Source organism: Anser anser (genome assembly GCF_964211835.1).
Source record: "Anser anser genome assembly, chromosome: 3".
NCBI lineage: Eukaryota > Metazoa > Chordata > Aves > Anseriformes > Anatidae > Anser > Anser anser.
In genome coordinates, this window is record NC_139722.1 from 24280863 (window position 1) to 24293663 (window position 12801).

Here is a 12801-nt window from a genome sequence, read left to right on the forward strand (position 1 = left end):
TAAACTTGCATGAAGGAGAAGTTCTGCAAATTTTTCTCCAAATGCTAGGGAAGAGAAAGCCTCTTAAGGACACAGCTTAACCACCAGAGCTATCAGTAGAAAAGTATTTGTAAAAGACGTTTAGGGAGGTCTCTGTATTTACTTTTTGGAAAACAGTAGGTGTATACATACCTAAACAAATTGCAGCAAACTGTTTTGGCATCAAGCTCCCTCACAAGAAATGTTTTGAGAACAATTTGGGTGATTTTATTAACTCAAATTAACCTGTGTTCATCTCATTATGATCTTTTATGCCTAACATTTTCCTTCAGTTTGTGAAATGTAAAATATTCCTAAGATGTTAACTGATATTAATGATTGTTAAAAACATCTTAAAAAGTCACATCATTTTACATTTTACAAAAAATGCCTTCTTCATATATATTTCAATAGGAAGCTCTGTTCTTGTATATGACTATTGTTTCTTTAATTTATCAGCTTCAAGCTCTTAGAATCTAAAACTGATCAAAAACATGAAACACAAGTTTCATCAGCACTGTGCTATTCCCTATTTTCTCCTCTGCTTAGGCCATTGAGAGTTGCTATTTACCTTCCCAGCTTCTGGTTTACAGACTTTTGACTTAATGGTCAAAGCAACAAACACATCAAGTGTCATTTGTATAAAAACCCAGGTAAGGCGCTATTAATTATAACAGCAACTCTATTTCCATTGTTAAATGAAGGAGTAAGCAGCTCTTCTGTATAGTACAATCTGGGCAGATTAAACAAACTCAAGGTCTTCAAGGAATTATGGATAAAGCTCTTGTGGAGCATGTGCTCTATTGTAAATGACATTTACGTTGTGAATAATAACCTCTGGCTCTAAGCTTTCATTGTCCATAACCCAAAAAATCTTTACCTCTAGCACTACAAGGGAGGCATGGTGAAAAACCTAAGGAACTGCCTCTGGGTGTGTGCAGATAGCATTCACATACTATGATAATACACCACGTTCTGAAACGCCAGGATTAAAGAAAGACATATTCTGATATTTTGTGTTTCTCTCGACTTCCAAAATACTTTGTTTTATCTGGGAAGTAAAACGTGGCCTTTAAGTTGAAATAATTAACTTTTCCTTTTATACTTATGAAATAAATACCACAAAGGGCTAAAATATTGTTTCAGCACAACTGAGCAACACTATGTCAATACAAAACTGGAAAGAATAAGAAGAAATAGATTCAGAGCTATACAGAATGTTGCAATGAAACCAAACCAGGAAAACCTGAAGTGGAAACATTGGGATTTTCTCATTTCCTTGAAAAGCCTTGAGAACCACAGCCATACTTCTTGGAGCAGAGGACGAAGAAATTACCCTAGGAAAAAGTGTGGGAAAAGCTGGAGTGGAGCAGGTTTCTGGACAGACACTGCAGAAAGGATCACTGTGGAAGTGACTGCAGTATTCAGTTTTTCTCACCATGTTGCCAATATGGACAGGACACATAGTCCAATACTTCAGGAAGAAGATCTTAAAATCAATCAGTTAAAATGCTGATTCAGATTCTATAAAATGGACAACTCAAATTCTCATTCATAAGACAAAGAATACAGCAGATAAGCTAAACAAGGCACGTGTAGCAGTGGTGGCTTACATTTAAATATGCTCTTTGTCTAACTGTTATATATTTTGGCCCTCTAAATATTAAATTCCATGTCTCCTCCTTCTACTTCAACTGATTATTGATTTGTTAGCTGTTGATACTAAATGCATATAAAAAATCAGTGGGTTTTTTTGTTTGTTTGTTTTTTAAGAAATTACCATTCTACACAAACAGATACAGTTCTCATGCTGATGGCATCTATCTGACCCAAATAATTATCTTTGACAGAACAAATCTCTGGTAGAGAATGTAAACTATTTCAAGCAGTAGTTAAACCCTTTTTATATTTATTTTAATAATTTTCATATCCTATTATAAAGCAACAATAATGCTATGTAAGAGAACAAAAAAGAGGAAGATGAAAGAGGATTCCAGCTGTGTTTATATATGTACAAAGGGTCTGAGTTTCTTGATCAGTTATATCTTTAACAGAACAAAAATGGGACACTGCTACAATTTATCATGTGAAGAGTTTTCCATAAAAGTGATACTTACAGTATTATTTGTTACCACATTGACAAGTATCAAGTGCAAGATAACAGAAATACTGCAATGATATGGAGGAGCTAGGATGACGTGTACTGCTGAAAACTGGGAACCCATAAAGGCAATAGAAATTACAGATACTACAGCATCAAAATGTGTTTTCAAGGAGAAGAGAAGCAGGATATTTATCTGGGAAGATTATTTCATTGAAACTCTCTGTCCCTGTGGTTGTCCCAAGGAGCAGGCACATGGGCCAGTGCATAAATGGGATCTTCAAAGTACTGACTAGCTTTAAGTAGATGTTATGTATATATCACTGCTCACACTGAAAAGTTAAGGATTGCTTGCTCACCGCTCACTTAATAGATAAACTTTTCTACTTAATAGAAGATGCTGGATAAAAAAGCTGTTTAACTCTTTTAAATCTCACTCTTCCTGAAATGGACGTAATGCCTAACACATACAGTGGGACTTCTTACAGGGTGAATGGGAGTGTGGCTGGCCAAGTATAAGTCTTTCTATGCATTTACTGAGTTAGCCAGCTGTGTAACCTCTTCTGTGTTTACAAACACTTTGAGGATGATAGGGTCTTGTTTTTTTGACACAGGGATTCAAACATAGGGAGAAAGTTTTCTTACAATTTCAACAATTTGAACTATGTACATATTCATGACTTTTAAAGCCAGAAGGAATCAATGCCATCCCATTTATATACAGTTGACATACTAATGTCAGCCTGCAGCCCAGAAGCTCTGTTTAGATGCACTATCTTCAAGAAAGACTTTCAGGAGATTGCAAGGATGAATCTACTTACTGCTTGAAAATTTGTTCCTATGCTTAGACTAGTTGTAATTTAAAAACAATCCAAAATTAATAAAAAACAGCATCCCCACATCTCTTATCTGTACTTCTTGGTTTCAAATCACTGTAATCCTCTATTCCATTTTCCTTCCTCTAAAGAGAAATCTAAAGAACTACAACTTTTTTCTTCACATAGATCCTCCTTGATCATTCTATCAAGAAATCTCAAATCTCTTCTTAGATAAAAGACACCAATTTAACCTAAGGCTTTCTGACAGACAAAAAAGTACATGTGGATTTCTCTTTGAAAAAAGTGTTCTGTTACCCTCTTCAAAATTGCTTCATATCAGTTCTTCATGTAGCAAACGTTCATGGTCCTAGTTCTTATATATGCTTTCCTGAAAGCAAAACAAAGCATTCATATTCCAAATGGTTCCTGATATTCTCTGTCCAAAGCTTCACCAGTTCCCATGCTTAGAATAGCTCTATGCTTCTACTCCAACACATGTACTTATATTAGCAACTTAATGCAGAATCCCTCATTTCTTCAAACTGGGAAATTTCCTCATACTCTGGGAAAGAACAAGAAATGATGCAAGGAAAAGTTCTACGTTCGTAAAGCTCACAGTTAATTTCATCATAACAGTGGGAACACACCTCAGTTCAGAAGACAAAAACAAGAATATTTTAAAAACCATCAAAACCCACCCCTCTAAAAGTTTTCCTCTGATTTTTGCTGAATGTTACTTTTCTTATTTTAATGAAAATGTCATTATGACCTTAGCTGATGTATATAGCAAGAAATTATTATCCTTATATTAAGGAACTAAATACAATATTTATCATTACCATCTGTGTAACCCAGAAAAATGAAAAATACAGCCCTGCACCTTTTGATGTTTTAAGTGATAAAATACAAATCTATGTGCAAACACCCTTTAGGAGATGCCCATTCCTGTCTACAAGTACACTTTCAACAAGAGACAACGGGTGTGTTAGTGAAATTTTTAGTGCAATTCTGCTTATTAAACCATGTTAGTTCTCGACCTATAATATTTGCTATATATTTAAATACATACTTAATTACCTTTTAGCATTTTAACAGGTTTGCCTACTCCCAAGCCAGGTATTGACAACAAAATGAGTAACCAATATAAATGATATCTACTTGCCCACATATTTCACATATATTACGTAAGTGCAATTTTATTTTTTCAAATCCACCTAAGAACTCACAGTCCAAAGTATACATTTAATTAAAATAATAAAAACTAACAAGGAAAATCTGCATCTTGAATTCGATTTTGAAAGTTCATATATACATTTAAAATTTTAATAATTATGTAGCTGTTATGTGTATATATACATATATTCAGAATATATTAAAAAGTTATATAAAAACATATATTAAAAAGTTTGATAGAAAAAAGCCTTAGATTTATTAAACTGCTCTCCACCTGGGTTGTCTCAGGAAGAGAAATACCAACGAAATTACCTTAGCAGTAGAATAAAATATCTGCAGACTGGAACAAATGCTTTGGAATCCACCTGTTCATGGACACACAGTTCAGCAGGTTTTAAGACTATGAACACAGTCTAGTGAATAGAAATGGTTGACATCTACAGGAGCTAATTCTTGATGCTTATAACTATACTAAAGAATGCATCATCTCTGAAGCAAAAGGGAAAAGACTATTTGCATAAGTGAACAAAATAAGTATGTCCGTCCCCTGATGATAAACAAACACAGAATTTTCTCTTATACTTAGGAAGTAGAATAAAATAAATTAAAATAAGCATAAAAATGTAAAATAAAATCAAATAATGGAAAGAGACCAACTAACAGGATAGAATTAAATCATACTCAGTGAAGAAGAAAAAAATATATATGATTTTTTTTCAGTTCGTGGAAGTAGCTAAGTGAAATTTCTCTTAGAGTTGCAAACTGAGAAAATACTTTAACATATCTTCACAGAATCACAGAATGTTAGGGATTGGAAGGGACCTTGAAAGATCGTCTTGTCCAATCCCCCTGCTGGAGCAGGAAAACTTTTTATTATTCCACCAAACACAGAAGTTTGAGAATGTTCTAAGCATTTGAAAACTATGAAAGCAATTGAATTGCAACATGTTGTAAAGCCTTAGCAACAACAGTAACCACTCAGGTAACCTTTGTAATAATTCTGTACCAAAGTTATTACATGTGCATTTATTTATGAAGTGTATACAAGCAGCCAACATTTTTATCACTTTGGATAGAATTGTATAATATGTGCACTGCTAGTGAACCCAAAGATTCTGAATGCAATTTCAGTTAGCACACAAAACTAACCTTTCATATGAGTGCCTGCGTTTCCCCAGAGACATCTTTCCTGTCACATTTCACAAGCGGTTTGGGCAATGCTTAGTGTTTTAGCCCATCTGAATTATGCATACACCTACACATTCCATAATGTAACTAAAGAATGTTTGCAGTATTCAGGCATGATACAAATTTATTATAAATAATTGTAAAAACCAACCAACCATACAGAAATAAAACACAGTTACTGAAGTTAATCCCACACATTCTTTCTTCCACTTTCTCAATACATCAAACAGTAATTATATCCTATTTAACATCAGAGGACCTGGGATATTTAGCCTGAGAGTACTCAAAACAGTTAAATATAGATAAACATCCATGATATGGTGAGAAAAATCAGCTTTCTTCTTTAAAGGTCAATGAGTAGTAATTATTTCAGTGTCATTAGCAAAAAAGCTACAGACCAGAGCCAACTCCATATGGATTATGACTGAACTTAAACAGCATTAGCTTTGTCCTATGGTGAGTTCAAATTAAAATGGGGATTCCTGCTGGTTTAGGGGGAAGGGTTTGTTTGTTTCTTTGCTTAGTGAGAACATGGGAGGAGAGAGTGGGAAAGGAGGAAAAGGAGATTGTATTTGATAGTTATTAGCAGGAATGTTTTTAATCTTGGTCTGAGATACTTATTTAATTCCTATTTATACACCTTGATGATTTCCAGTCCCTGTATCATCCCACTATGATATAAAGAGGAACAATAACACCTTAAAACAATGGAAAAATCCATTTCCCATAAATACTAAGATGGTGTACTAACTGCCTCAGGTCTCAGCCTTATGTTACTAAGTACTTCCAACTCCAGTCTACTTTTTCCTGGAAATGTCACTGAAAATGTTTATTAGCCCTACATTGACTGTGAACTTCTGAGAGGGATTTAATGGCAGACTGCTAATGAAAATTTTACATAGAATTTCCATTCCACAGACTTTTCTACCAGAAACCTCACTCCACCTATTTAATGTGAAAGCATAAAGTCTTTGATGGAATTATGCTACTTGTTAGAACTAGGTAATTAAAACTGACCAAAATTTGAAATACCAGAAAACTTACTTTCCTGAGGATTATCAGCTTATTTTTTAACATAACGGATGCACTTGTTAAATAATAACCAGCCCCTGAAAGTCTTACGAATATAAGCATAAAAAAATATATATATTTCAGTTGTCTATTAATTCTAATTTTTAACATTAGATACTCTATAGGGCTTATGCTGTTATGGAACAATACATATACTTATGACAAAGTTGGTTTAAAAAGAATAAAAAAATAAAATTTTCTTTTACTTTTTCCTCATACCTCAGTAAATATATAACCTGGAAATTGTGTGACAAATTATCGTACAATATATAATTCCTTATATAAATCATACCATTTGCAGTATGATTGTCTTGCTTCCTCACACCAGTTTGAGTTTTCTCCCATTAGTGAGATAGTTCAACAAAAAGTTTTCAGGGAGGTAGGGAGGCTGGTTGTTTTCTCCCTCCTGCCCAGCTGGTGATTTGGTCTCTGTCAAACATTTGGTCTGCCTCTCCGATGACCAAAGCAAGATTTGTAAAATCCTACCTCTCACTTCCCACTAAATAAGAGCCTTTGGTGAGGCAACAGAATAGCATGCAATACTTAAGAACTGCCTCGTGGGTGTGATCATGCTTGGCCTTTCTGTCCAGTAAATCATCCAAAATTATTCTTTGGAGCAACAAGCCTGTATAGAGTCCCCATAACATATTCGGTCAGTTGGACCAGACAGACCAGACTAATCACTGTTCAATGAATGACCCTTAATTCAAAGCAGAGGAATGCACAATGCTATTAGCTATTGCTGCAAATACTGAAAAGTTGCCTTCCAAATACAACCAGCTTTTTTGTATATGTGAACATCAAACCCCATAATTTTCTCTGCAAGTAGATGAGCATGACAGCAACAAACACTCCTTTATTTTATCTGTCGATTCCACTTCCAAAATTTCTGGGGACAAAAGAGCTTGACAGGCCTGTTTATGTGAACAGAAATGCAACTCCTCCCTATGCTGCCTGTCTAGAGTGTAACAAGGTCTTGAAATGGTTGTAACGTTAAATCCATATTCTAGTCACTTCCACCCAAGCCACTTTATTATGCAGATCTATGTGATCTGAAGGTTTGGGTATACATCATATGATGTGGCAAGAGCTATGAAGCAAGTTGCTAATATGAAATTCAAGTTTGTCCGATGGTTAGAATTGCATAGTTGAATTTCAGGGCTGTGCCTGTGTGCACATCCATGCACTTGAGTCATAAATTCACCAGTGGTCCAGGAACCCCCAGCTAGATGAAAACTGGACTGATCTGAAACATCGCACTGACTGGAGCCAAGGGGACTGACTCAGCTCCCAGCCTCCTCCACAGCAATACACATAACTAGGGCAGGAGTCTGCAGGTGGGAATTTCAAGCATTCCCTGACACAGCTCCTGCTGTGTATAGACCAATTTGTATGTTCCATTGTGCAGATTAACATCCTGTGTGGGACATCTGCCCATGCCAGCCACTCCCCAGACAGGTACAGCTGAAACACTGATCAAATTGTACGTAGGTACTTTAAACAGTCAGTAGAAACCATTCCTGCAGATGCAAAAACAGTCACATAAGACAGTCTTCTGCACACAGTTGAGATGTTCTGCATGTAGTTTATGACAATCAGTGGCAATGAATTGTATGTATACAGAAGTGGTCACACAAGAGCAAGGACCAGCCACATCACGGGAATTCAAAAGAACAAGTTCCATGAGGCTCTTTCTCTATGCAGCCTGAGATACCTTTGCAAGGAGCCTTGCAATGCAGATTCCAGCAACCAACCTTACTGTATGAAAGAGCTAATTCCCCACAGGAACATTACCCCATACTACATTCCCAACAGCTTTGTTAACACGTTGTTTATGAGTGTCTGTACAACAACCAGGTACTCGGTGTGTACAGGACAAACTTACATTTTTCTTGTAACTGAAGAAAAATCCATGCCTTTTCACCCTGAGCTAAATTTTCCCTTTTCAAAATATCTCACTAAGTACATCCTCCCACAGTGTTTCAGCAAGTAGGAAAGTGGTGCAGCAGCCTAGCATCTAACAGTAACACAGTTATCGGAATATAATGTTCATAGTGCTGCTATGAAGTAAGCTCTGTAGGTTGTAATTATTGAAGTGCTAGGCAGCGAGTGCTGTAGAAGTAAACACATTTTATAAGTGATACAAAGCTAAGTTCCTTTGGAAAGCACTAATAACTGACAAGCAAGTCAAGCTCAGCAGGTTACTGATCTTTCCCTTCTAACTAGTGGACTACCACCTTCTACTGCCAAACTGTAGCCTTTTGAGTTGTCATGAATGAATAAAAGACCATTCAAATGAGTAAGGATTGAGAAGGTCAGAATCAACCTGAGAATCAGTTACAGCAGATTATCAAATATCATGAGTCAGATCTATAAATTGTTTCCAGCAGGAGTCATAATGAAAAGTCCCTTGGTGCATGCCCTGGGCTGGATTGAGAGATCATTTATCTAAGGAGGTGTGGAGAATCTTTTTTTTTAGTTATTTTGTCTGGTTCTCATGCTCACAATAAGACTGATTACCAGAGAGGGTATTGGGAATTAATCTTTTCTTGCATCTAATTAGGAGAGCTAATACAGATGGGAAGGAGAAGGAGAAGAGAAAAGGAGCTCAACCTCTTCAACCTACTAGGATTATGTGACTCTATCAGCTCATATTTCCTTGGTGATTTTAGAGTCTTTTACATTACATACTTTGTTCACATCTGTTTTCCCCTCTGGCATTCTGTATAATCTTTCCTAAGGACTTAAGTTGAAATAAAATTTGAATTTAATTCAGAAATAGGTGGATAAGGTTTAAGGATCTACTATTACATAGATATGTGCCCATATATATATACACTCATAGATGTGAACAAAGGGTCCATTTTTGCCTTAAACTTTTAAATTGCACTTCAATATAAGGCAAAAAGGCATTTTCTACTATGAATATTTTATCTTTAACCTTCTACATTGGACTCGAAACGTGCTGATTAGAGACACCCACTATCCATTTTACCCTGTTGCTAATGAAAACAAGCCCTGCATTCAAAGCTATTTTTACTCTTCAGATTTGCATAATATAGCTGTGCTCTGACTCAGATTTCTGCAGATGAAGTAACTTGTCTCTTTCTTCATAAAATTTTCTAATTTGAGGGCTAACCAGTAAGATGGTTCAAAAAAACGGTTTTAAGATCCCAGCTCAATTATTCTTCTTAGTTAGCAGAAATTAATACAGTGAAATCACAGAGCTATAGCTCTAGCCAGTTCATCCTGCTTCATAAGCACAAGGTATGTTTATATCATGGGTTCTCAGAAAACTCCCTTATGAGAGAGATCTAAAGAATACAAGATTTGAATATACATTTTTTTCAATAAAATGGACGTAATAATTACTTTCTTTTAATTAAATCTCATTCTTAAAAGCCCATGAGAGAGAAACTTCAAAGCAAGATAATGCATCTGTTCTTCTCTTGTACGTACATACATTAAAATAGTGAACATAGATATACACACCTTCTTAGCAGATCTCAGTTTGCAAAGACAGAGAAATCAAATCCCTCTTTTTATCTGCAGAAGTTTTCTTGTGACAACACATACTCCCACTCCCTAATTCTTTAAAAATGGGAGTAAGGAGGCTGATCAAATACTAATCTTAACAGAAACTGATATAGTAGAAAATTCATGCAGTGAAATTCTGTCAAAAGCTACAAAATTCAAAAAATAGTGTCTTTGGCTCAAGAAGTCATAAGCAAAAATAGTTGAAGACTGGCAGGAAATCAGAAAAATACGTGCATGTGGTTTCCCAGTTCTGTGCTCTGCCTGAAGCATTAGATCTTTGAACCAACACAACACTGCCACCCTTTTTGTTTGATGATTTAGACATTTCTACTCAAGCTCACAAAAACAAAGAAAAAATAATTGACATCTTGAGTTTTCAGAATACCTGTAACCCTTCTACCATACAGCGAAAAGACAGAGCCCTATTTTCAGTACAGGTCAGAAAGCAGTATCGGACACAATTTGATTCAACATACAATCAGCACTCAGCATCTTAACAGCGACTTCAGCAACACTTGTGTGCCACTGATTTGATCATTTGAAAGCATATGTTGTTTCAACACTGTATCATTTCACAGGAACTTATAAAATTTAAGCCACCATTCAAATTCAAAATATGTTGTCTTTGCATTAGTTTGATCTATAAAAAACAAATAATCATTAAGATTTAAGTTTGGCCTTACAGACTGCTCAAGTATTACTTCAAAATACCTGAAAAAAGCTGTTAAGCACCAGGAAAAAAAAAATAGTTCAAATGTCTTACTATTAATGACTTTGTATATGGCAATTTATTTCTCAAAATGCCATAAATAATTTTATCAACAGTTCAAATTTTGATAAAGATTGATCCACTAGGACAAAGTTTATCTTTAATAATGTACATTTCAGAGTACCTGAAGAGTAGCAGTATTAAATCACAGTAGTAATAAGCAGGAACCAAATAAACTACATGTCCCCCTCTCTGCACTTTGTTTCCCTGTCTTCTGCTTGGCAGAAGAGCTGCAGTGTGATTTTTTAACGAAAGTTTCTAGAAGAGTCATCAGGATTTTGGGGGTTCTCCAATGTCCACACAAATCTTTTACAGAAAACGCTGTAGGTGTACCAATTGAAGGCACCTCACAATGTATTTACTATATATTTACATTTTATGCATGCATTTTAATGTGAATTTTCTTCACATAGTAAATTGGCAGATAGCTAAAGAATCTGAAGCACAAGTGCTAAGTTATATGATATTTCCTCAGAAGTGTAAGGTGGTGGACTGCTGCACTAATGTAACATTAGGTGTCTGAAAATAAAGAGGGATTAGAGCTAATCAAATAGACTAATGTCTAACTACTATCTACGCTAATTACTAGGACAAAGACATTTAATATTAACTCTTTCCCTCTACATGGAATATGCATATTTTGTATCAGTTACACTACACATTTAATAGCCTTTATGTTTACGCATATTACGCTTGCCTATCAGGTTGCCCAGAGAAGCTGTGGAAGCCCCATCCCTGGAAGTGCTCAAGGCCAGGCTGGATGGGGCTTTGAGCAATGTGGTCTGGTGGGAGGTGTCCCTGCCCATGGCAGGGGGATAGGAACTGTGTGGTCTTTAAGGTCCCTTCCAACTCAAACCATTCTGTGATTCTATGACTCTATGATTAAACAATTTCCCCCGAAAGTACTACTTTGAAGAGAAGAGAGACATAAAATAAGAATACATTATCTACTCTAGTGGAAATATTTTTTTTTCCTGAATAAAAAAACAACCAACAAACAACAATAACAAAAAAGAACTAAACAAAGATGGATCTGCAACAAAGGCAGAACTATCGTTTTACAAGTTGTCCTTTACCCATTGGACAGGAAAAACAAAAAGCCCAACACTGCGACTGTAACAGGAAATGAGGGTAGCTTTAACTGTTTTTAAAAGAGAGCAGATAAATAAAGAAAATATAGGGTAACTGCAGATAAATTAAAAAAAAAAAAAGGTGACTGCAACCTACCTGTTGATGACATGGAACCGAGTCATGAATACACATGAAAAAAAGGAGAACAGGAATGTTTGTTAAAAATCTTAAAATGAACAATGCTGTTAGTAATTTGTATCTTTATTATGTTTTATTTTTACTGTAGCATTTTAAGCAAGCATATAGTCCTTGAGTGTCACAATATGTCTATTGGTTTTAGTCATATCTGACATGAAAGTATGTCAGGAGGTGAACTATCTCTCATGCTCAACTTTATTTTTACTATCTTATTTATAGGGGAGGCCTTTTATTCTCATTATCCATAGCAGAATTACTGTAACTTCTAACTTAACTCAAGGTATGCTGAAATTATATGAAGCTACAGAACTCAAACAGTTTTTTTATTATTTATTATTTAATCAAAAGCATTAACTGTTGTAAAAATTCTAATTACTCTCTCTAGATGCTTGACTACAATTGAACACTTTAATATTCCTTCTGATAAAGCTTTTCTGGTACAATATCTGTACAACTCAACTCTACACAAGAAAATACATGATCATATGCAGCCTTATACTTTGTCCACATTATGATTTCTAGGTCTCTTCTAAGAGAGGAAATAATCATGCTAACTATTATAATTGGCTTTGAATTTTTCCAGAGTATAGAACAGGATGAGTTAAAGCCTATGGGATAGTCTTTTTATTTGTTTTCTAATATCTGGCTATCTGAGATGGCTACACCAAGAATGAGGAAATGCCAAAAAAAATTATATAATTCATCAAAAACAACTATTCATCAATAACAATTCAGCAAAACTGTTAGCATAAATAAAGTGTTCTGGATACATTTTATTTCACTCTCAATTAAAAAGTCCTTTCCCCTGTTTTGAAAGATTGAAAAGAAGATTAATTTTAGTTTTGGCCATGTATCAT

At 35.1% G+C, this 12801-nt stretch overlaps 1 protein-coding gene across 12 annotated transcripts in view; it reads right to left on the reverse strand.

Annotated features, from left to right (window-relative positions):
* The window catches only part of CSMD1 (CUB and Sushi multiple domains 1), a 1157973-nt gene that overhangs the window by 1037736 nt on the left and 107436 nt on the right, over window positions 1–12801 (reverse strand). The window lies entirely within an intron of this gene.